Source organism: Eurosta solidaginis, chromosome 4, assembly GCF_040869045.1.
Source record: "Eurosta solidaginis isolate ZX-2024a chromosome 4, ASM4086904v1, whole genome shotgun sequence".
Lineage (NCBI taxonomy): Eukaryota > Metazoa > Arthropoda > Insecta > Diptera > Tephritidae > Eurosta > Eurosta solidaginis.
The window spans coordinates 227,742,417-227,769,351 of NC_090322.1; positions in this window are offsets into that span (position 1 = coordinate 227,742,417).

Here is a 26,935-nt window from a genome sequence, read left to right on the forward strand (position 1 = left end):
TACGAAAATTTCAAACTTTTTATTTAGATCACTCTGAATTGTTTTGGGTGCGCATTTAGCTTTGTATAGCAAACAATTTTAATCTAACAAAATACATATATCTTATGAATGAAAATTTAAATAAATACTTGGCGTGATTTATCCCCGAAGATGTTCAGAACGAGCTTCTCTTCTAATTTTCGTCGTGCTCCTTTTTTAATGTTCTCTACAAATTGGCGGGACGGGACCTATGTACATGTTTTATGCCGACTCCGAACTGCAACCGTAGGCGGTGCACGCTACCATCACAACACGACGGCCGCAATATCTTATATGTCTCTAAAAACTTGTAATGATTTTTGACAATTCCTTTCCGGATGGTGTTTTAGATTCTCCACCATACAAAGTGTGAAATATTTTTTTATATGGACGAAAATCTGAAACATCTTTTGAAAAAAAAAATTCAAAAAATCAATGAAAATTTTAAGAGACCTACCTATAACGCTTACTTTGATACACTAAAATGTATTGTTCTACGAAACTTTCAGGGAACTGCAAATATGAAGTTCGAAAGTTGAGTAAATTTTCACGAATTTTCGAATATTTTCCGAAAACGTTTTTTAAATTTGGGTTGCATCACGATAAAGACATGTACAAGGTACAAACAAATTTGAATATTTTATTTTGTGTATTTCTTTGTTTTACCTTGGTTGGACCAAGGCGAATCCAGTACCAAGTGTTGTTATCCCATGAGCTGATTGCTTTTTCTTGATTATTGTCCACACAGCGCCTTGTATGTACTTTAATATGTGAGTTAATCGAAATCAAATAAAATGTTCCTTCGACTTGACATTCTTTTGCACGGCGAATTGGTTGAATTTGCTTTGCCACCACCTGGTTTGGATTCGCCTTGGTTTGGATATTGATTTTTAAAAAATAAATTGCGGAAAAACTTCAAAAAATAAATCATGGCCGACGAGAAGAGAGAACGGTTATATCTCGGAAGTGTTTTTAACATGGTTTCAGTCATTATGTAATAATAGAGGTCATGCCAGCGACATAACCTCACTTTTTCGGTAGATGTATTTTCCAGTATTCAATTGTATTACAAAAGTATTGAATTTCGATTGCTTTATTTCTCTAGAAAATTCCACAAAAATTAGTTTTCTGCAAAATTTTTTCTATATTGGAACACAAAATTAAGTTAATCTTTTTGGCTAAACAATTCTAGTAGGTGCTTATATAGTTATTATATTTCTAAACGTATAGTAAAATCTACTCCGATCGTAGTAGAACTCAAAGACAGTTCGGCATGATAGATAACCCTCTAAAATATGCATGCCGAATTTGGCAGAATAAGGAAAAAAGTCAACGTGATGAGAACACCTGTATATGCATTTCATAATGGTTTCACTTAAAAAATTCTTTATATCGAACATATATCGAAAGTAAAAAAATGAATTTCAATGACCAAGCTTGATAAAAATTGCCACTTCTTTTTATCTAATCTGCTTTATATTCTTAAAAAAATTAATTGTAGTATTTCGAAATTTTTTTGTGTAATTTGAAAGGGCATACTTTGACCTTTTGCGTAATAAACGAATCAAGCTTAACGTATGTACAAAACAAACTCAAAAACCTATTGTTATGGTTTGCAAAGAACGAGCTGTTGAATATTTACAAAAGTCAAATATGTACGTAGATATTATATATATATTCGAACTCATAAACATTATAAAATACATAGAAAAATGCATATATTTTGATGAAAATATACTCATTAAAAAGAAAAGTAAGCAAGTTTAAATGGATAATAAAAAAAACCAAGAAGTATATATGTAGAAGCGTAAAGCCACATAAAAAACTAATTAAAAACTAAATATTTTCATATACAAGACAACTCCATATACAGATTTTCAAAACAAAACGCTGCAGCCAAGCAGCTATACCAAATCACAAAACCATTTATTATTTAGAAAGAAATATTATTCAATATAAGAAAGGCATACAAAAACGCATTTTTGAATTAACAAGACTTGATATTTTGTCATACATATTAGTTTTATATTAGAATCAAAATTTTCTCATAAGACGAACAAAAATAAAATATGTCACCTAAAACACCCTAATAAGCATACAAATATAAATATGTTCGCCATATAAGTATGTATGTAAAAAGTGTTAGTTAATTAATAAAACCCAAGTTATTTGTTAAAGTTTTCCAAAGTGTGAAACTGTTACTTCGTGGTACTTGCTATATGCAAATATAATTTCAGTTTGAAATCGAAACAAATATGCGTAAGCAATTCTAATTATATACCTACATACATACATACCTAGATATACTTACATATATATTATATGATTACGTTTACTATTTAAAATTTATATTATTTGTTAACTGTTACTTATATATGTATGTATGAAAAAAGTATTTGTGGAGAAAAGAAATACAATAAATTAAAGAAAAATCAAGAAATAAAAAAAAATTGTTTTCTTAGAGGCAGATTATGTATGATGCTATTGATATTAGAGAAAAATTACAAAGTTGACAAACGGCGATGGTTACTAGGACATGTTTCTGAATTTCACTCCTTCATCAGCTAGATTCTCGGAAGCTGAGTATTGAACTCGAAATCTCCAACACTCATACTTTATATACTAGTGTAAAGGCAGATGCCTTTATCCATTCAGCTATATGAATTCCCCGCTGATCGCTTTGCAATTGGTCTTTAAGTGTTGCCTTTTATATTGCCATTCCTTTTATGTACTATTATTTACATACTAATTCAAAAATTTTTAATCCTAATTGTATAGAATACTTATAGGCGCGCTATCAAGAGCTTAGTAACATTGGATTTTATAGCAAATTTATAAGCAGTATTTCCGCTGTTCACTATTTACTTCTTGCTATACCCAGCGTACGTTGTAACGCCTGAAATCGAATGAATGTTGCATTATTTTTTCTGTTTTGTTTGTTGATAATTCAGTTTATTGTTCTGTAAATTGAGTTGAATTTTGTACGCATATTTGGTGAAATTTTCGTTTAAAACATTTTATTATTGTATCTTATTCTAATGCATGTGGGTACACAATATTTTTGGTTTTTTCGTACAAAGATAAACAAATTTCAATGGTACTAGAAAGTAGAGTTTAGAGTTAAAGAGTTAACTCAAGTCTTTACTCTCTTGACAACGATTAATAGATTTAGCATTTAGTTTGTAGATAAAGTATGTGGCTGTTGTCTTTTTGGAATAAGACACAACACATCATTTGTTTGAATTTAAAAATAAATTATTGTCTGCGCACTATTCGGCAAAGGAGTCCAGATCAGAACCGTTAGAAATAGTTTGACAAATAAATAGTATTTTTTGTGAAATATATAGTTTTAGTCTTATATTTCAACCATTAAAAGTGAGGAGTGATGGGAAACATATTGAGTAAAAAGTGCTAAGTCAGGAGAATAAATTTGTTTTGAGTGCGGAAATTGTGCTAAGTCATAAAATAGCTGCTGGCATACAATATTTTTATTAATCTTTTTCAAAGCTTCTACACTCAAAAGTATTGTAACTAAGGTATCCTCATTCACAGTTTTGAAAAAAAAAGGTTATTTCAAAAATCATTCTTTTTTTTTCGTCTCCTCAAAATTCGTAAAAGTAGATTTCGCACATTTTCACATTAAGCTAACGAAATAATTAAAAAAAAAAACAAGAAAATAAAAAAAAAGAAAAAGAAATGATTTGTATGAGACGCTACCGGGTATATATATGTATATCTGCGAGCCTACTCCCAGTTCTCTACGCTGAGTATCTAACAAAAAAACTGTCACACCGCTGAGTGGGAATTAATTTATGTATAAGCGCGTGTTAATGGTATTGGTAAAAAATAGTTATTCGACATAACTAGTCACATATATACATACTTTTGGCATGCTGTTGAGACTCACCTCGCTTGTTCTCTCAAATGGTATCATCCGAAAGCTAGCTGCAAAGAAAAGAGAAGTCAAAACAACAACCCGACCTAAATTCAGTCGCTCCAGCGAAATGAAACTGCAGTAAATTCTTGCAGTGTTAATTTGTAACTTATTATTATCAACCGTGAAATATCCCGAGATATAGCGTCACAGGGAGGCCCGGATGGTCGTGTAGACCTAATGAGTGCAGTGAGTGTAACTATCTTTAAGGTGTTAGGTGTTTTTATTTTTCTTCTTCTTCTCCACGTGGGTGAGACGGCTGCATTGTCTTTGTGGCTTAACGCCAACATTCGAAAGAATTGATAAAAATCTATTTTTTTTTTTATTTGACGTGATACAGACATTTCCATGAGTCTGGCTGCAAAAATTCAGCTCGATTGGATCACGGAAAAAGGGTTAAAAATCGATCCAAAATCTTTCACACAGGCGGGCAGAGGGACATAAAAATTCTGACGTGTACATGAAAATCGCCGATACACGTGTATTTTTATTTTTTCCCCCTCTTCCGAAAAAGTATATTTGGTCCATAGGACAGAATGTGTGTAACGCGGTGCAATGATTGGTGATCCCAGTGCATGCTTGTATTTGTGAGTGCAAAAGTATGTTACCAATTTTGGAGTGGACTGCAGGTGAATGCTGGTGTATCGGTGTGTGGATGTAGAAGGCGTTTTGTGGATAGATTTTCGGCGCATGTGGGTGGATGCTTGAGAGGATCGATGAATGTGATTGTGTTGTCAATGTATGTGCGGCTGAAGAAATTCGTTTCACGGTTTTCTTTGGATCGCCGGTAGATGTTAGTTATTTCGTGTAGTCGATGTAAACTTTTGTTGTATTTGTGGTGGATGCGAGCATAAAGTTGCCCAAGGTATCGGTTGCCAAATCGCGGTACTGTCTGTAAAACAAAGAACACGACAGTTAGCTCACTCTTATATGTAATACGTGCACAGGTGAGTATGGTGGAGGGCCAGGACAGTACTCCCTGGTGGTTTTACTTTCCGGAGGATTCCGTTGGCCGAAAGCCTAACGGATCTGGATCAGTCTCTCGGTTTATCTTCTTTCATTTAACACTCGTTCATTGTCTCTATTTGTGGGTTGTTCACCGTAAACTACACTTTTATTTTTGTTCTTTTTATACTCAGCTGAGCAGAGCTCACAGAGTATATTAATTTTCTTTGCATAATTTTGAGGTATCTTAGTGAAATTTGGTATGCAGATTCCTTGGCACTCATCTCAGATCGCTATTTAAAATGAAAGAAGAAGAAATAACAAAGGCAAGTTCCTACGCTTTTGAGTATTACCATTTGTATGTATCCATGAAAAAGACAATTTTGTCTCCAAAGTTCTAAGCTGAGTATGGAATGTTCGGTTACACCCGAACTGCGCCTTCCTTATTTGTTTTTACTATAGCTCTTCGCCATGCCACTTGCCACCTAGCATTGTCCCACCAGCCAGCTGTGTAACTTATATAAAACGAGTCCCTGGGGAGCTAAGCAATTTTAATGGCAGTGTTGAAAGGTTTCGTCAAACTGCAGCGCTTGTCATGTGTCTCTATTATTATTTGAAAAATTGCGTACTTGCCAACCCCTACGGATTTTAACCGAACCGGCAGCCCGTGCACCCTGCTAAATGTATATACAGAATACTTTGTTGTTGAAGGTTGTGGGCAGTGTTATCGATGTTGATGGGTAGCTGAGGTTGTCAATTGGGTTGGAGAAGCTATAAATTGCGCTGGTAACCTCTTGAAAGCGTTACGCTACACAACTCATTAAATTAATTTGGCGGTTAGGCGTCGCCTCTTACGACAGGCATAACTGCCGCGGGTATATTCTAAGCCCCCTAACTCGCTGGGGATTAAGGAAGACTTTTTGAGAAGGTTACGTTAACCAGTACCGCAAGAAAGATCCAATATACCTATAACACTGAGAAAGTTTTCGAGCATATTTCAATGCAAATAAGAAGATTGCTTGACTAAGTGAAAGCCCCATTTCACTTAACTAAAATTGTTTCCTCCGCTCAGGCTAAGCCTTAATGATTCCTTGAGTGTGTGAGGATATTGAGCTTCTCATCAGCTACTGACATCATGTTGGCTTGGGTGCATGGCTTACACGATAAAATATGACCCAGGCAAAACAGGTTCATCTTAGATAAGAGTTTTGGTTTCAAACCACATCATGACTACAGTCAAATTCAATGCCAGGGAATACAACATAGAACAAGTCACCACAAGAGCGGTCTCAGAGTATTAACAGGGCCCCCCAGCGGGTTATGGGGTCAGAATATACCCGCGGTTGGTATGACTGTCGTAAGAGGCGACTAAGATACCAGATCCAAGGGGGTGTGTAGCGCAACCCTTTCAGGCTGCCAGCGCAATATATAGCTTCTCCAAACGCAATTGTCAACATCACCTATCCGCCGCGAATCCTGTTTCACTAACAGACGAGGCTCTGGCAACCCCAAGCTCCTCATGGAACTTGGGGGTGGGTAGGGAGGGATGGCCTGGAGGTTTAGTTTGGCAATGTAAATCTACCCGATATGGTCGGGCTAGCACCTTAATGGTGCTGCGCTACCGGAGCATACCGGATCTGTATCCGACAAAGGACCATCACATCGATAACACTTCCCTAAACCTTCGGGGCGAAACCTTATCGCTACAACAACAACAACAACAAGTATTAACAGGGGTGATTTCAGGCCACTGCCGGTTCTAAAGCCACATAACAAACTTAAAGATTTCCTGGTTTACAACTTTCATGCGCTCTTCACCCGTCTGCCTTTTTTATATAAGCGATTGAGGTGGATGTTTACGGTCGGTGCCAAAACGGTTCGGTAAGCGAAGGCTACTCTTAAAGCTGTTATTCGATGTAAAGATTTTGGAGCTTTTAGAGTTTGTGCCCATGGTGCGTGCAAATGGTGTCCATCAGCAGTTTGTTTTTTATTTCTGTTAATTCTCCAATTCTCGAAGTTTTCTTATCGCATTTGCAGCTTTTTTTCTGATTTGACGTAGTCAATCAAATTTTGATGCACTGGGCGCAGATAAGCCGTGGCTCCTGGATAAGCGCCATATCGAAGGAACCCACCTCAATATTGAGGAGAATTAGATAAAAGCCACTTTCCTGTGTTGGAGATTTACTTGCAGGACTCTCAACATCCATCTGTATATCTACCTCATTCTTCTATACCGATAATGTAAGGGTTTCGATTTCTCTTTCCTGCTCCCCTGCCTCTGACGTGCTATTCTCTTTCTAAGGCGCAAAAAATACTGCAAATGACCATACTGTCGAAACCCTCTATATAGGAGTGACTCGTTGATTTCCCGACCAGAGACTGTTATTTCGGTATAAGCCTGTATAAGTCGTCACATTTCATTTCCATTATTGGACTGATTGGGTGTATCGACTAAGCAGGGCGAAGCGCTGTTAAATCAACAACAACCACGAAAAGTGCCCATGCTCCGAGACATATTTGAAAAACTTCGGGTATACACTATCCGGCGGAGCCGGTCTGTTGACTTGGAGGATGTCGTTCTGACCCTCCTCTGTTGGTCGAGGCATGACACGTGTCTTCCGGTGTCGTGTTGGTTACTTCGGTTCTGTTGCTGCACGCACAGTATGTCGCCCGACTTCAATACACAACGGTTCCATTCCTTAGCGTTTGGGGTAATGGGTACTAGCTTTCTAATCACCACTTCTTCCTCTCCTATGGAGTTTAGGGGCCAGTTCACTTTGTCCCGCTTCATACTGATTATTTATCTCATCTTTCTCTCTATAGATCTCCACATAGCAGCGAGCCCTGGCCTATACGGTTTGCTGTATACAAGCAGCGCTACAGTCGGACATTTCTTCGTCACCTCGCCCATCTTTGCAGCTGGCTGGAGTTCCTATATGATATCTTTTTTACTTCTCAGAGCAAGCAGAAATTGTTGTTACTTCTTACTGGCTTCCAAATGCCTCCCCCAACAGTCTCCTAATTTAGTGGAATTAATGTGTTATCAATAATTTGCCCTCTCTCTGTATTAAAGTTCTCAATTGGTATTCCTCTGCCATGCCCACACTACTTGCCCGAAAAATTAAAATGAGCACGACGCAAGTTGGAAGGGAAGCTAGGCCTTAAACCACTTCGGAGGTTATCACGCCTTGCATTTATTTATTTGATCTCAGGCTCACGGCTCTTCTCCTCTCTGTAGCCTCTACCTCCTGGAACCTTTTTCAGTTTGAGGGTTATTACCCGGTAAGCGGGCTGTCCGATCGCAAGCCAGACTTTCGCCTTCCATATAGGTTAAGGCGGCAATCCACCCAAATTCTTAGCACGTATGAAAAGAGAAGCATAGAAATATTAGAATAGTAACCCCAGATCTAGAGCATTATCAATAGAACTTTTGCTAGAAAATTATCCTATTCCTGAAGATTTATTTTTGTGTTTCTCCCCCCTCCATAGATTTAATTGACATTGTCAAAGATCAATTGTATGACGGTGACTATGTTAAAAAAGAGGAGCCAAAGCTATGTGTACCTGAGTAAATTAGTTAGGTGAAAGGCAAAAAACAACCAACAGCTCGTAATATGTCCTTGATGTGCGCCTATAAAATTTGTCGCGTTGAGTTCCGGTATTGGGGAATGCAAACAAAGATTGAAAAATTCATACATGATGTAGCTTTACGAAAAACTATGGTGCGTGTACATCGACAGGCATGGGCGTGCCAAGATGAATGGTATGGCCTAACAATTGACGATATACACGAGATTGAGCGTCGGACACAGCAAGCATTAGCAAAGAAAATGAGTGGTGCTGAGGGTAGCGAAAGTGATGCTGAAGATGGTGAGTGAAAATGAAATCGTGACAACTAAGTTAACGATTTTTATACTTTTCATGAAAATGAAATGGTATATTAACTTTGTCACAAATCTCAAAATTGTAAGTCCTTAAAGGAAAATAGATAGACCCACCAATTAGTATAACGAAATGTTCAGGATAACGAGCTGAGTTAATTTAGCCATCTCCATATGTCTGTCTGTCTGTTTGTATGCAAACTAGTCCCTCAATTTTTGAGAAATCTTGGTGAGCGGGTATATTTAGGTTGTCCGATTGGACATTTGTCGGAACCGGCCGGATCGGACCACTATAGCATATATCCCCCATAAAACCAATTTTTCAGAAAAGAGAATTTCTGTCATATCTTCCTCGATTTATCAGATTGAAGCTTCAGACTTCACTATATACTTTCGAATATTGCACATATTGTTGTCTGAAAAAATGAATGAGATCGGTCGTATATATAGCATATATCCCCCATAACCGGTTGTTCAGATAAGACGTTTTTTTTGTTCACGAAAATAAGTGCAATCTAAATTTTAAACAAAATTTTCTTTGGTCTGCAAAAAAGTTAAAGAGTTAGGCTCAAACTTTTAACCGTGTAGTTAAATTAGCTTCATTAAATACAAATGAGTTAAGTTAGTTATTTTCCTTATTAAATCACAAATCGTATGACAACCTTATTGAAAAAGTTAAATCAGCATTTATTATATAATTATAATTTATAATTTATATTAAAAAAACCAACATCCAGATTTTTTTTTTTCAGATTTTTCATTATCAATTAATTCTCTTATGAAACCCAGAACTTTTGGATCAGCTGCATTTACATAAAGTTTCAATTTTCCGTACTGCCCAAAAATCGAGTATAATCCCACCGCACAAAGTTGTCCATTCACGATGCCCGGTGCTCCACGAAGTGCAATACACCCTTTACAATCAGCTAAAGCACAATACATATTTTTTCCATCGGGGTGGTCCACACATTTCTGTGGTGCTACTATAGTCTCGTTATGTTTTACGAGTTCAGAACGCGGTCGGTAGCTGTACTGTTCAGTCCATTCACTAATTTGCAACTTTTTGCCCACCGAAAGTTGCTTTTCGCAAAGTGGTATTGGCTTCACTCCATCACTATTTTCAAAGGCTTTTTTCAGTTGGATTCCAACTGTATCCGTCTCGCTGCTTCTGCATTTTATATTATTTTGATAAAATACTTTCTTCACTTTGCGATGTGGTCCGCGGAACTTTTCTGTATTAGTTATATTAGCTACAACCCTGATTACTTTTGTTCTTACACCGTTCAGGCATATCGCAGCTGTGATCACTATTTGCATAGTCACTAATGACCCATCGCAAAAAATATGTTCATTCCTAAGTAATGCTACCAAATAACGCCGATCATAAGTTTCCGATTTTATATGGGTCAACAGATAGCTTAGCACCACAGCCAGAATCGTGAAATAATTGCTTATATTCATTTCTGTTTCTGTTTTTTTTTTCGTTGCTTGTTAAGAAGTATAAAGTAACTATAGCAAGAAAAGTTTTGTGGGCGCTATTTATATAGAGCGGTGAAGCTCGATGAAATTTTCGGGTGCACTGTTAGAAATCTGAGCCTAAATTTTTAACCATTAATCGGTTTAAACACTTTTGAAACATTTTGCTACTAAATTGGAAATCTTTCAATTTATTTTGTTTTTGAATTTTATTCAATTTCAATTTAAAACTTGTATAAACAATAAGTTTAAAATTTAAAAATTGTTTTAAAAAATACAAACTTGTAGTCACTTCTGGGTTTGAAGCAAAAGCAAAAGGTTTCAAAAATCTAAAAATAGAAACTGGAATGGAAACGTCTGGTTTCAAAACAAATCATAAGTGTTTAAATTTGGTTCTGAAAATTCAAAAAAACACAAAATTTGTTTGTGAAAAGTGCTGCAAATTATCGAATCTTTTTAAAAAAAATTTTGTTATACTCATAAGGTGTTATGAAATGATTTCTAACACAGTAGATAGAGCAACGCTGTAGGAAAAATCTCTAGTTCAAAACTGATGCGTTTCTAGTACATTCGGAACCTCTACTAGTTCGCCCTCTATATCTTTTACATGCTTCCAGCTGACATCACCATGTGTCCTAGTTGGTTCGAGTTGCATTAACTTTTTTATAGTTCCGAACCGAACAAATATTTCCACTTTAGAACTAGTTGGTTTATTTGAACTATTTCATTAGTTCCAAACTAGTGTAAAAATGACAGCTTAGTTGTTACTATTTGTAATAGGTGGTACTATTTCGTTGGTTCCGAACCAAAGAAAAATTCTAAATGCTGCTTCTAGTACGATATTAGAGCATTTATCGATACCTCCGAGCCAGTTGGAAAGTTTTGGAAAAGGAATCATACTAATAGTCGAAGTTACTTAAGCTGGTAACAGTTATTTTGTAGATAGCATATTTCTCAAATTAAATATGAAAAATAAGAACCCAAGCTGTCGATTTTGTAACTGTGTAAAAACTTGTTAATACCGAACTTGTAGTCATTTGGCAAATTAGATCTAGTTCCGAACCAGAAATGTGTATCACCAGTTACTGACTGAAAGGATTTCAGGGAACCGCCCACTATTTTTTTTTTATGACTTTAGGTGTAGACTTCTCCAGTTTCAAATTGAAACCCAGTTCTATGCACTCATTTTCAGGAAGACCGCTATAATCTATATTTTAAACAAAATTTGGTTTTGTCACATGTCCAAAATGTTTCAGATTTAGGCTCAAACTTTTAACCGTGTGCCTGCCACAATCTCAAACTACATATTGATAAAAAGCGGCCGCCGTGGTGTGGTGGGAGCGTGCTTCGCATACCACACCGAAGACCCTGAATTCAAGTTCCGGTTAAAGCAACATCAAAAATTCAAAACAAGTTTTTCAATTGGAAAAACGTTTGTCTAAGCGCGGTCGATCTCGGCAGTGATTTGGCGTATACTCCAAGCGTATTTCTAGTATGAAAATAAAACATGTATCCCGCTAATTTGTAGGGAAAATTAGAAGGGAGAAAGACGAAAATTCGAAGAGAAGTTCGGCCTAAATTTTCTCTATGATAAATTGCGCCAAGCATTAATGAATTTTTTATTTTTTTATTATTTTTTACGTTTAATGCGTCAAGAGTAAAGCAAATTCTAACACAGTTAAACAAACAGCTTTTGTTCTATCAAAATAGCAAAGTCAATGCCGTTATGTTTATTCCAGCGTAATGAAATTAGCGCGTAAATATTTTGCTATTCTTTTTCAAAGGAAAATTTAATTGTATATAATTGTTCGTTTCTATATTTGTACAGTTGAATTGTGGTACAGTAGTCGCTCATAAATCAGAACCTTTAGTAATTAGAATGTCCAGAAATTAGAATCAACATTTTCAATACATTACACGATCTGAAATGAGAATCGAAAATTCTAATTTCTGAGCGTGTTTTCGTTTTTGTTGCAAAATATATATAACAAGTAAGGAAGGTTAAGTTCGGGTGTAACCGAACATTACATACTCAGTTGAGAGCTATGGTGACAACAAAAGCGAAAATAACCATGTAGGAAAATGAACCGAGGGAAACCGTGGAATGTGTTTGTATGACATGTGTATAAAATGAAAGACATTAAAGAGTATTTTATGAGGGAGTGGGTCATAGTTCTATAGGTGGACGCCATTGAGGGATATCGCCATAAAGGTGGACCAGGGGTGACCCTAGAATTTGTTTGTACAATATGGGTATCAAAAGAAAGGTGTTAATGAGTAATTTAAAAGGGAGTGGGCCTTAGTTCTATAGGTGGACGCCATTGAGGGATATCGCCATAAAGGTGGACCAGGGGTGACTCTAGAATGTGTTTGTACGATATTGGTATCAAATTAAAGGTATTAATGAGGGTTTTAAAAGGGAGTGGTGGTTGTTGTATAGGTGGTCGCCTTTTCGAGATATCGCCATAAAGGTGGACCAGGGGTGACTCTAGAATATGTTTGTACGATATGGGTATCAAATTAAAGGTATTAATGAGAGTTTTAAAAGGGAATGGTGGTAGTTGTATATGTGAAGGCGTTTTCCAGATATCGACCAAAATGTTGACCAGGGTGACCCAGAATATCATCTGTTGGATACCGCTAATTTATTTATATATGTAATACCTGCCACGATTTTAAGGGTTTTTTTATTTCGCCCTGCAGAACTTTTGCATTTTCTTCTACTTAATATTATAGGTGTCACAACCATTTTATAAAGTTTTTTTTTTAAAGTTATATTTCGCGTCAATAAACCAATCCAATTACCTCACCATGTTTCATCCCTTTTTTCGTATTTGGTATAGAATTATTGCATTTTTTTAATTTTTCGTAATTTTAGATATCGAAAAAGTGGGCGTGGCCATTGTCGGATTTCGTTCATTCTTCATACCAAGATAAAGTGAGTTCAAGTAAGTACGTGAACTAAGTTCATTAAAGATATGTCTATTTTTGCTCAAGTTATCGTGTTAACGGCCATGCGGAAGGACAGACGAACGACTGTGTATAAAACTGGGCGTGGAATCAACCGATTTCGCCCGTTTTCACAGAAAACAGTTAACATCATAAAATCTATTCCCCTACCAAATTTCAAAAGGATTGGTTAATTTTTGTTCGACTTATGGCGTTAAAAGTATCCTAGACAAATTAAATGAAAAAGGGCGGAGCCACGCCCATTTTGAAATTTTCTTTTAGTTTTGTATTTTGTTGCGCCACATCATTACTAGAGTTGAATGTTGACATAATTTACTTTTATACTGTGAAGATATTAAATTTTTTGTTAAAATTTTACTTAAAACAAATTTTTTTTTTAAAAGTGGGCGTGGTCCTTCTCCGATTTTGCTAATTTTTATTAGGCCTACATATAGTAATAGGAGTAACGTCCCTGCCAAATTTCATCATGATATCTTCAACGACTGACAAATTACAGCTTGCAAAACTTCTAAATTACCTTCTTTTAAAAGTGGGCGGTGCCACGCCCATTGTCCAAAATTTTACTAGTTTTCTATTCTGCGTCATAAATTCAACTCACCAAGTTTCGTCGCTTTATCTGTCTTTGGTAATGAATTATCGCACTTTTTCGGTTTTTCGAAATATTCGATATCGAAAAAGTGGGCGTGTTTATAGTCCGATATCGTTAATTTTAAATAGCGATCTGAGATGAGTGCTCAGGAACCTACATACCAAATTTCATCAAGATATCTCAAAATTTACTCAAGTTATCGTGTTAATGGGCGGACGGACATGGCTCAATCAAATTTTTTTTCGATCCTGATTATTTTGATATATGGAAGTCTATATCTATCTCGATTCCTTTATATATGTACAACCAACCGTTGTCCAATCAAACTTAATATACTCTGTGAGCTCTGCTCAACTGAGTATAAAAAGGGGTATCCAATTCATTCATGTTACGCTCGGTAGTTGTTGGATTTTCGTAAGAGTTCTGTACAAGTTTTGTCTGAAATTCGATGCGCGTGCACGAGTTTTGGCATTGTTTGTTTAAAAGTAATTCGCTGAAATGCCAAATAAATGTAAGAAAAATATTTTGTCCTTGGAAACCAATGTTCAGATCTTGGAAAAGCTTGACAAAGGTGTTCAAGGGAAACGGTTAGCCCTAGAATTTGATGTGACGCCATCTGCAATCAGCTAATACCTATCATACGGCTAACAAAAAACATTGCACACCGCTGAATATTAGTTATGAAGTTTTTGTTTCATTTTTGGCCTTTTCTATCGGTCTTTTATGTATTTTTAATGAAAAAATATATTTATTGTAATTGGAGTTTTCGTTTTTTTGATCTTGTTTTGATTTAGCGTATATATACATATGTGTATATTTAACAATTTTTGTTGTTATATCGGCCTACTGATTTGAAAGATCGCGGGTTCGAATCGAGCTCAAGGCCTAACAATAATTTTTTATCATTATTATTGTTATGATAAATTTTTTCTTAATTGAAAAAATTTTTTTTAAATTAGAATAGAAGAAAGAAAAAATTTTAGACAACTGCCAAAGCTCGTTGTATAGATCCATTTCAGGAACTGCTAAATTCCTTCATCGGCAACGTTTAGGCGCCGCTGCTATAACCATTCAGCCATCACAGCGGTTTTTTGTTTGTCTTCATTAATCCTACTTCTATTCTGGGTCGTGCCAATTGATATTCACAACACTGCGACATCTGTTGCAGAATGGATGTGAAAATTGGACTTGTTTGATGGCAATGCTGCCATAGTGTCATATTTTATTGACACTTTTTCCTCGTGCTCTGGGATGTATTAACAATTTTTGTTGTTATATCGGCCTACTGATTTGTAAGATCGCGGGTTCGAATCGAGCTCAAGGCCTAACAATAATTTTTTATCATTATTATTGTTATGATAAATTTTTTCTTAATTGAAAAAATTTTTTTTAAATTAGAATAGAAGAAAGAAAAAATTTTAGACAACTGCCAAAGCTCGTTGTATAGATCCATTTCGGGAACTGCTAAATTCCTTCATCGGCAACGTTTAGGCGCCGCTGCTATAACCATTCAGCCATCACAGCGGTTTTTTGTTTGTCTTCATTAATCCTACTTCTATTCTGGGTCGTGCCAATTGATATTCACAACACTGCGACATCTGTTGCAGAATGGATGTGAAAATTGGACTTGTTTGATGGCAATGCTGCCATAGTGTCATATTTTATTGACACTTTTTCCCCGTGCTCTGGGATGTATTAACAATTTTTGTTGTTATATCGGCCTACTGATTTGTAAGATCGCGGGTTCGAATCGAGCTTAAGGCCTAACAATAATTTTTTATCATTATTATTGTTATGATAAACTTTTTCTTAATTGAAAAAATTTTTTTTAAATTAGAATAGAAGAAAGAAAAAATTTTAGACAACTGCCAAAGCTCGTTGTATAGATCCATTTCGGGAACTGCTAAATTCCTTCATCGGCAACGTTTAGGCGCCGCTGCTATAACCATTCAGCCATCACAGCGGTTTTTTGTTTGTCTTCATTAATCCTACTTCTATTCTGGGTCGTGCCAATTGATATTCACAACACTGCGACATCTGTTGCAGAATGGATGTGAAAATTGGACTTGTTTGATGGCAATGCTGCCATAGTGTCATATTTTATTGACACTTTTTCCCCGTGCTCTGGGATGTATTAACAATTTTTGTTGTTATATCGGCCTACTGATTTGTAAGATCGCGGGTTCGAATCGAGCTCAAGGCCTAACAATAATTTTTTATCATTATTATTGTTATGATAAATTTTTTCTTAATTGAAAAAATTTTTTTTAAATTAGAATAGAAGAAAGAAAAAATTTTAGACAACTGCCAAAGCTCGTTGTATAGATCCATTTCGGGAACTGCTAAATTCCTTCATCGGCAACGTTTAGGCGCCGCTGCTATAACCATTCAGCCATCACAGCGGTTTTTTGTTTGTCTTCATTAATCCTACTTCTATTCTGGGTCGTGCCAATTGATATTCACAACACTGCGACATCTGTTGCAGAATGGATGTGAAAATTACAAATCAGTAGGCCGATATAACAACAAAAATTGTTAATACATCCCAGAGCACGGGGAAAAAGTGTCAATAAAATATGACACTATGGCAGCATTGCCATCAAACAAGTCCAATTTTCACATCCATTCTGCAACAGATGTCGCAGTGTTGTGAATATCAATTGGCACGACCCAGAATAGAAGTAGGATTAATGAAGACAAACAAAAAACCGCTGTGATGGCTGAATGGTTATAGCAGCGGCGCCTAAACGTTGCCGATGAAGGAATTTAGCAGTTCCCGAAATGGATCTATACAACGAGCTTTGGCAGTTGTCTAAAATTTTTTCTTTCTTCTATTCTAATTTAAAAAAAATTTTTTCAATTAAGAAAAAATTTATCATAACAATAATAATGATAAAAAATTATTGTTAGGCCTTGAGCTCGATTCGAACCCGCGATCTTACAAATCAGTAGGCCGATATAACAACAAAAATTGTTAATACATCCCAGAGCACGGGAAAAATGTGTCAATAAAATATGACACTATGGCAGCATTGCCATCAAACAAGTCCAATTTTCACATCCATTGTGCAGCAGATGTCGCAGTGTTGTGAATATCAATTGGCACGACCCAGAATAGAAGTAGGATTAATGAAGACAAACAAAAAACCGCTGTGATGGCTGAATGGTTATAGCAGCGGCGCCTAAACGTTGCCGATGAAGGAATTTAGCAGTTCCCGAAATGGATCTATACAACGAGCTTTGGCAGTTGTCTAAAATTTTTTCTTTCTTCTATTCTAATTTAAAAAAAATTTTTTCAATTAAGAAAAAATTTATCATAACAATAATAATGATAAAAAATTATTGTTAGGCCTTGAGCTCGATTCGAACCCGCGATCTTACAAATCAGTAGGCCGATATAACAACAAAAATTGTTAATACATCCCAGAGCACGGGGAAAAAGTGTCAATAAAATATGACACTATGGCAGTATTGCCATCAAACAAGTCCAATTTTCACATCCATTCTGCAACAGATGTCGCAGTGTTGTGAATATCAATTGGCACGACCCAGAATAGAAGTAGGATTAATGAAGACAAACAAAAAACCGCTGTGATGGCTGAATGGTTATAGCAGCGGCGCCTAAACGTTGCCGATGAAGGAATTTAGCAGTTCCCGAAATGGATCTATACAACGAGCTTTGGCAGTTGTCTAAAATTTTTTCTTTCTTCTATTCTAATTTAAAAAAAATTTTTTCAATTAAGAAAAAATTTATCATAACAATAATAATGATAAAAAATTATTGTTAGGCCTTGAGCTCGATTCGAACCCGCGATCTTACAAATCAGTAGGCCGATATAACAACAAAAATTGTTAATACATCCCAGAGCACGGGGAAAAAGTGTCAATAAAATATGACACTATGGCAGCATTGCCATCAAACAAGTCCAATTTTCACATCCATTCTGCAACAGATGTCGCAGTGTTGTGAATATCAATTGGCACGACCCAGAATAGAAGTAGGATTAATGAAGACAAACAAAAAACCGCTGTGATGGCTGAATGGTTATAGCAGCGGCGCCTAAACGTTGCCGATGAAGGAATTTAGCAGTTCCCGAAATGGATCTATACAACGAGCTTTGGCAGTTGTCTAAAATTTTGTCTTTCTTCTATTCTAATTTAAAAAAAATTTTTTCAATTAAGAAAAAATTTATCATAACAATAATAATGATAAAAAATTATTGTTAGGCCTTGAGCTCGATTCGAACCCGCGATCTTACAAATCAGTAGGCCGATATAACAACAAAAATTGTTAATACATCCCAGAGCACGGGGAAAAAGTGTCAATAAAATATGACACTATGGCAGCATTGCCATCAAACAAGTCCAATTTTCACATCCATTCTGCAACAGATGTCGCAGTGTTGTGAATATCAATTGGCACGACCCAGAATAGAAGTAGGATTAATGAAGACAAACAAAAAACCGCTGTGATGGCTGAATGGTTATAGCAGCGGCGCCTAAACGTTGCCGATGAAGGAATTTAGCAGTTCCCGAAATGGATCTATACAACGAGCTTTGGCAGTTGTCTAAAATTTTTTCTTTCTTCTATTCTAATTTAAAAAAAAATTTTTCAATTAAGAAAAAATTTATCATAACAATAATAATGATAAAAAATTATTGTTAGGCCTTGAGCTCGATTCGAACCCGCGATCTTACAAATCAGTAGGCCGATATAACAACAAAAATTGTTAATACATCCCAGAGCACGGGGAAAAAGTGTCAATAAAATATGACACTATGGCAGCATTGCCATCAAACAAGTCCAATTTTCACATCCATTCTGCAACAGATGTCGCAGTGTTGTGAATATCAATTGGCACGACCCAGAATAAAAGTAGGATTAATGAAGACAAACAAAAAACCGCTGTGATGGCTGAATGGTTATAGCAGCGGCGCCTAAACGTTGCCGATGAAGGAATTTAGCAGTTCCCGAAATGGATCTATACAACGAGCTTTGGCAGTTGTCTAAAATTTTTTCTTTCTTCTATTCTAATTTAAAAAAAATTTTTTCAATTAAGAAAAAATTTATCATAACAATAATAATGATAAAAAATTATTGTTAGGCCTTGAGCTCGATTCGAACCCGCGATCTTACAAATCAGTAGGCCGATATAACAACAAAAATTGTTAATACATCCCAGAGCACGAGGAAAAAGTGTCAATAAAATATGACACTATGGCAGCATTGCCATCAAACAAGTCCAATTTTCACATCCATTCTGCAACAGATGTCGCAGTGTTGTGAATATCAATTGGCACGAGCCAGAATAGAAGTAGGATTAGTGAAGACAAACAAAAAACCGCTGTGATGGCTGAATGGTTATAGCAGCGGCGCCTAAACGTTGCCGATGAAGGAATTTAGCAGTTCCCGAAATGGATCTATACAACGAGCTTTGGCAGTTGTCTAAAATTTTTTCTTTCTTCAATTCTAATTTAAAAAAAATTTTTTCAATTAAGAAAAAATTTATCATAACAATAATAATGATAAAAAATTATTGTTAGGCCTTGAGCTCGATTCGAACCCGCGATCTTACAAATCAGTAGGCCGATATAACAACAAAAATTGTTAATACATCCCAGAGCACGGGGAAAAAGTGTCAATAAAATATGACACTATGGCAGCATTGCCATCAAACAAGTCCAATTTTCACATCCATTCTGCAACAGATGTCGCAGTGTTGTGAATATCAATTGGCACGACCCAGAATAGAAGTAGGATTAATGAAGACAAACAAAAAACCGCTGTGATGGCTGAATGGTTATAGCAGCGGCGCCTAAACGTTGCCGATGAAGGAATTTAGCAGTTCCCGAAATGGATCTATACAACGAGCTTTGGCAGTTGTCTAAAATTTTTTCTTTCTTCTATTCTAATTTAAAAAAAATTTTTTCAATTAAGAAAAAATTTATCATAACAATAATAATGATAAAAAATTATTGTTAGGCCTTGAGCTCGATTCGAACCCGCGATCTTACAAATCAGTAGGCCGATATAACAACAAAAATTGTTAATACATCCCAGAGCACGGGGAAAAAGTGTCAATAAAATATGACACTATGGCAGCATTGCCATCAAACAAGTCCAATTTTCACATCCATTCTGCAACAGATGTCGCAGTGTTGTGAATATCAATTGGCACGACCCAGAATAGAAGTAGGATTAATGAAGACAAACAAAAAACCGCTGTGATGGCTGAATGGTTATAGCAGCGGCGCCTAAACGTTGCCGATGAAGGAATTTAGCAGTTCCCGAAATGGATCTATACAACGAGCTTTGGCAGTTGTCTAAAATTTTTTCTTTCTTCTATTCTAATTTAAAAAAAATTTTTTCAATTAAGAAAAAGTTTATCATAACAATAATAATGATAAAAAATTATTGTTAGGCCTTGAGCTCGATTCGAACCCGCGATCTTACAAATCAGTAGGCCGATATAACAACAAAAATTGTTAATACATCCCAGAGCACGGGGAAAAAGTGTCAATAAAATATGACACTATGGCAGCATTGCCATCAAACAAGTCCAATTTTCACATCCATTCTGCAACAGATGTCGCAGTGTTGTGAATATCAATTGGCACGACCCAGAATAGAAGTAGGATTAATGAAGACAAACAAAAAACCGCTGTGATGGCTGAATGGTTATAGCAGCGGCGCCTAAACGTTGCCGATGAAGGAATTTAGCAGTTCCCGAAATGGATCTATACAACGAGCTTTGGCAGTTGTCTAAAATTTTTTCTTTCTTCTATTCTAATTTAAAAAAAATTTTTTCAATTAAGAAAAAATTTATCATAACAATAATAATGATAAAAAATTATTGTTAGGCCTTGAGCTCGATTCGAACCCGCGATCTTACAAATCAGTAGGCCGATATAACAACAAAAATTGTTAATACATCCCAGAGCACGGGAAAAATGTGTCAATAAAATATGACACTATGGCAGCATTGCCATCAAACAAGTCCAATTTTCACATCCATTGTGCAACAGATGTCGCAGTGTTGTGAATATCAATTGGCACGACCCAGAATAGAAGTAGGATTAATGAAGACAAACAAAAAACCGCTGTGATGGCTGAATGGTTATAGCAGCGGCGCCTAAACGTTGCCGATGAAGGAATTTAGCAGTTCCCGAAATGGATCTATACAACGAGCTTTGGCAGTTGTCTAAAATTTTTTCTTTCTTCTATTCTAATTTAAAAAAAATTTTTTCAATTAAGAAAAAATTTATCATAACAATAATAATGATAAAAAATTATTGTTAGGCCTTGAGCTCGATTCGAACCCGCGATCTTACAAATCAGTAGGCCGATATAACAACAAAAATTGTTAATACATCCCAGAGCACGGGGAAAAAGTGTCAATAAAATATGACACTATGGCAGCATTGCCATCAAACAAGTCCAATTTTCACATCCATTCTGCAACAGATGTCGCAGTGTTGTGAATATCAATTGGCACGACCCAGAATAGAAGTAGGATTAATGAAGACAAACAAAAAACCGCTGTGATGGCTGAATGGTTATAGCAGCGGCGCCTAAACGTTGCCGATGAAGGAATTTAGCAGTTCCCGAAATGGATCTATACAACGAGCTTTGGCAGTTGTCTAAAATTTTGTCTTTCTTCTATTCTAATTTAAAAAAAATTTTTTCAATTAAGAAAAAATTTATCATAACAATAATAATGATAAAAAATTATTGTTAGGCCTTGAGCTCGATTCGAACCCGCGATCTTACAAATCAGTAGGCCGATATAACAACAAAAATTGTTAATACATCCCAGAGCACGGGGAAAAAGTGTCAATAAAATATGACACTATGGCAGCATTGCCATCAAACAAGTCCAATTTTCACATCCATTCTGCAACAGATGTCGCAGTGTTGTGAATATCAATTGGCACGACCCAGAATAGAAGTAGGATTAATGAAGACAAACAAAAAACCGCTGTGATGGCTGAATGGTTATAGCAGCGGCGCCTAAACGTTGCCGATGAAGGAATTTAGCAGTTCCCGAAATGGATCTATACAACGAGCTTTGGCAGTTGTCTAAAATTTTTTCTTTCTTCTATTCTAATTTAAAAAAAATTTTTTCAATTAAGAAAAAATTTATCATAACAATAATAATGATAAAAAATTATTGTTAGGCCTTGAGCTCGATTCGAACCCGCGATCTTACAAATCAGTAGGCCGATATAACAACAAAAATTGTTAATACATCCCAGAGCACGGGGAAAAAGTGTCAATAAAATATGACACTATGGCAGTATTGCCATCAAACAAGTCCAATTTTCACATCCATTCTGCAACAGATGTCGCAGTGTTGTGAATATCAATTGGCACGACCCAGAATAGAAGTAGGATTAATGAAGACAAACAAAAAACCGCTGTGATGGCTGAATGGTTATAGCAGCGGCGCCTAAACGTTGCCGATGAAGGAATTTAGCAGTTCCCGAAATGGATCTATACAACGAGCTTTGGCAGTTGTCTAAAATTTTTTCTTTCTTCTATTCTAATTTAAAAAAAATTTTTTCAATTAAGAAAAAATTTATCATAACAATAATAATGATAAAAAATTATTGTTAGGCCTTGAGCTCGATTCGAACCCGCGATCTTACAAATCAGTAGGCCGATATAACAACAAAAATTGTTAATACATCCCAGAGCACGGGGAAAAAGTGTCAATAAAATATGACACTATGGCAGCATTGCCATCAAACAAGTCCAATTTTCACATCCATTCTGCAACAGATGTCGCAGTGTTGTGAATATCAATTGGCACGACCCAGAATAGAAGTAGGATTAATGAAGACAAACAAAAAACCGCTGTGATGGCTGAATGGTTATAGCAGCGGCGCCTAAACGTTGCCGATGAAGGAATTTAGCAGTTCCCGAAATGGATCTATAAAACGAGCTTTGGCAGTTGTCTAAAATTTTGTCTTTCTTCTATTCTAATTTTAAAAAAATTTTTTCAATTAAGAAAAAATTTATCATAACAATAATAATGATAAAAAATTATTGTTAGGCCTTGAGCTCGATTCGAACCCGCGATCTTACAAATCAGTAGGCCGATATAACAACAAAAATTGTTAATACATCCCAGAGCACGGGGAAAAAGTGTCAATAAAATATGACACTATGGCAGCATTGCCATCAAACAAGTCCAATTTTCACATCCATTCTGCAACAGATGTCGCAGTGTTGTGAATATCAATTGGCACGACCCAGAATAGAAGTAGGATTAATGAAGACAAACAAAAAACCGCTGTGATGGCTGAATGGTTATAGCAGCGGCGCCTAAACGTTGCCGATGAAGGAATTTAGCAGTTCCCGAAATGGATCTATACAACGAGCTTTGGCAGTTGTCTAAAATTTTTTCTTTCTTCTATTCTAATTTAAAAAAAATTTTTTCAATTAAGAAAAAATTTATCATAACAATAATAATGATAAAAAATTATTGTTAGGCCTTGAGCTCGATTCGAACCCGCGATCTTACAAATCAGTAGGCCGATATAACAACAAAAATTGTTAATACATCCCAGAGCACGGGGAAAAAGTGTCAATAAAATATGACACTATGGCAGCATTGCCATCAAACAAGTCCAATTTTCACATCCATTCTGCAACAGATGTCGCAGTGTTGTGAATATCAATTGGCACGACCCAGAATAGAAGTAGGATTAATGAAGACAAACAAAAAACCGCTGTGATGGCTGAATGGTTATAGCAGTGGCGCCTAAACGTTGCCGATGAAGGAATTTAGCAGTTCCCGAAATGGATCTATACAACGAGCTTTGGCAGTTGTCTAAAATTTTTTCTTTCTTCTATTCTAATTTAAAAAAAATTTTTTCAATTAAGAAAAAGTTTATCATAACAATAATAATGATAAAAAATTATTGTTAGGCCTTGAGCTCGATTCGAACCCGCGATCTTACAAATCAGTAGGCCGATATAACAACAAAAATTGTTAATACATCCCAGAGCACGGGGAAAAAGTGTCAATAAAATATGACACTATGGCAGCATTGCCATCAAACAAGTCCAATTTTCACATCCATTCTGCAACAGATGTCGCAGTGTTGTGAATATCAATTGGCACGACCCAGAATAGAAGTAGGATTAATGAAGACAAACAAAAAACCGCAGTGATGGCTGAATGGTTATAGCAGCGGCGCCTAAACGTTGCCGATGAAGGAATTTAGCAGTTCCCGAAATGGATCTATACAACGAGCTTTGGCAGTTGTCTAAAATTTTTTCTTTCTTCTATTCTAATTTAAAAAAAAATTTTTCAATTAAGAAAAAATTTATCATAACAATAATAATGATAAAAAATTATTGTTAGGCCTTGAGCTCGATTCGAACCCGCGATCTTACAAATCAGTAGGCCGATATAACAACAAAAATTGTTAATACATCCCAGAGCACGGGGAAAAAGTGTCAATAAAATATGACACTATGGCAGCATTGCCATCAAACAAGTCCAATTTTCACATCCATTCTGCAACAGATGTCGCAGTGTTGTGAATATCAATTGGCACGACCCAGAATAAAAGTAGGATTAATGAAGACAAACAAAAAACCGCTGTGATGGCTGAATGGTTATAGCAGCGGCGCCTAAACGTTGCCGATGAAGGAATTTAGCAGTTCCCGAAATGGATCTATACAACGAGCTTTGGCAGTTGTCTAAAATTTTTTCTTTCTTCTATTATAATTTAAAAAAAATTTTTTCAATTAAGAAAAAATTTATCATAACAATAATAATGATAAAAAATTATTGTTAGGCCTTGAGCTCGATTCGAACCCGCGATCTTACAAATCAGTAGGCCGATATAACAACAAAAATTGTTAATACATCCCAGAGCACGAGGAAAAAGTGTCAATAAAATATGACACTATGGCAGCATTGCCATCAAACAAGTCCAATTTTCACATCCATTCTGCAACAGATGTCGCAGTGTTGTGAATATCAATTGGCACGAGCCAGAATAGAAGTAGGATTAATGAAGACAAACAAAAAACCGCTGTGATGGCTGAATGGTTATAGCAGCGGCGCCTAAACGTTGCCGATGAAGGAATTTAGCAGTTCCCGAAATGGATCTATACAACGAGCTTTGGCAGTTGTCTAAAATTTTTTCTTTCTTCAATTCTAATTTAAAAAAAATTTTTTCAATTAAGAAAAAATTTATCATAACAATAATAATGATAAAAAATTATTGTTAGGCCTTGAGCTCGATTCGAACCCGCGATCTTACAAATCAGTAGGCCGATATAACAACAAAAATTGTTAATACATCCCAGAGCACGGGGAAAAAGTGTCAATAAAATATGACACTATGGCAGCATTGCCATCAAACAAGTCCAATTTTCACATCCATTCTGCAACAGATGTCGCAGTGTTGTGAATATCAATTGGCACGACCCAGAATAGAAGTAGGATTAATGAAGACAAACAAAAAACCGCTGTGATGGCTGAATGGTTATAGCAGCGGCGCCTAAACGTTGCCGATGAAGGAATTTAGCAGTTCCCGAAATGGATCTATACAACGAGCTTTGGCAGTTGTCTAAAATTTTTTCTTTCTTCTATTCTAATTTAAAAAAATTTTTTTCAATTAAGAAAAAATTTATCATAACAATAATAATGATAAAAAATATGTGTATATTTAATAAAAAAACATGTGATATGTATTGTGCTGGATTGTTGTCTTATATTTTATCGTTTTTATGAATTAAAGTGAATAAGACAAGATTTCGTTGTAGTTTTTTAGTGCAAATTGACTTAATTTTTAAGGTTTTATACAAATAAAACCACGTACAGGAATTAGAATTTTTCAGAAATTAGAATCATCCTAAAAACAAAGTGATTCTAATTTGTGAGCGCCTACTGTATTAAGTTCACATAGGTTAAGTGATACGTGTACAATATGACCGTACTTTTAACCCACACCGGTGTCTCAAAAATATTTCCTTGTATAGCAAGAAAGTTACAAGTTTTTATCTAAACCAAATTCGTTATAAGTTACTTAATCTTATCTGAATGTATAAATCCGAACCGATGTTCATTTGAAGTGTTTATTATAATAACAAATCGAAAGCGCATGGCAATTTATTAAATACCAAGGATAATTGCCAGTGAAATATCATATCGAAAAGTCCTTTATATTACGAGTTTAACCTACACAGGGATCCGATTCCTTATTGGATCTGTAAGATATCTAATTCGAGTTTTAAATTTTTTTAAGCTGAAGTATTTCATTTAAGGACTGATATAGAAACTTCTGCAAATTTAGAATTCCCTATAAATTTTTTTAGTAATTACATAGTAGGCTTTGAATTAATTATTTATCAATTGGTGTTTTATTTTTATGCTCAGCTCCACTTGTACATAGGGTATTACAACTTTGATTGGATAATTGTTTGTTGTACAGGTATAAAGGAATCGATATAGCTATAGACTTCCATATATCAAAATCATCAGTATCGAAAAAAAATTTGATTGAGCCATGACCGTCCGTCCGTCCGTCCGTTAACACGATAACTTGAGTAAATTTTGAGGTATCTTGACGAAATTTGGTATGTAGGTTCCTGGGCACTCGTCTCAGATCGCTATTTAAAATGAACGATAGCGGACTATAACCACGCCCACTTTTTCGATATCGAAAATTTCGAAAAATCGAAAAAGTGCGATAATTCATTACCAAAGACGGATAAAGCGATGAAACTTGGTAGGTGAGTTGAACTTATGACGCAGAATAGAAAATAAGTAAAATTTTGGACAATGGGCGTGGCACCGCCCACTTTTAAAAGAAGGTAATTTAGATGTTTTGCAAGCTGTAATTTGGCAGTCGTTGAAGATATCATGATGAAATTTGGCAGCAACATTACCTGTATTACTGTATGTGTGCTTAATAAAAATTAGCAAAATCGGAGAACGACCACGCCCACTTAAAAAAAAAGTTTTTTAAAGTGAAATTTTTACAAAAAATTTAATATCTTTACAGTATATAAGTAAATTATGTCAACATTCAACTCCAGTAATGATATGGTTCAACAAAATACAAAAACAAAAGAAAATTTCAGAATGGGCGTGGCTC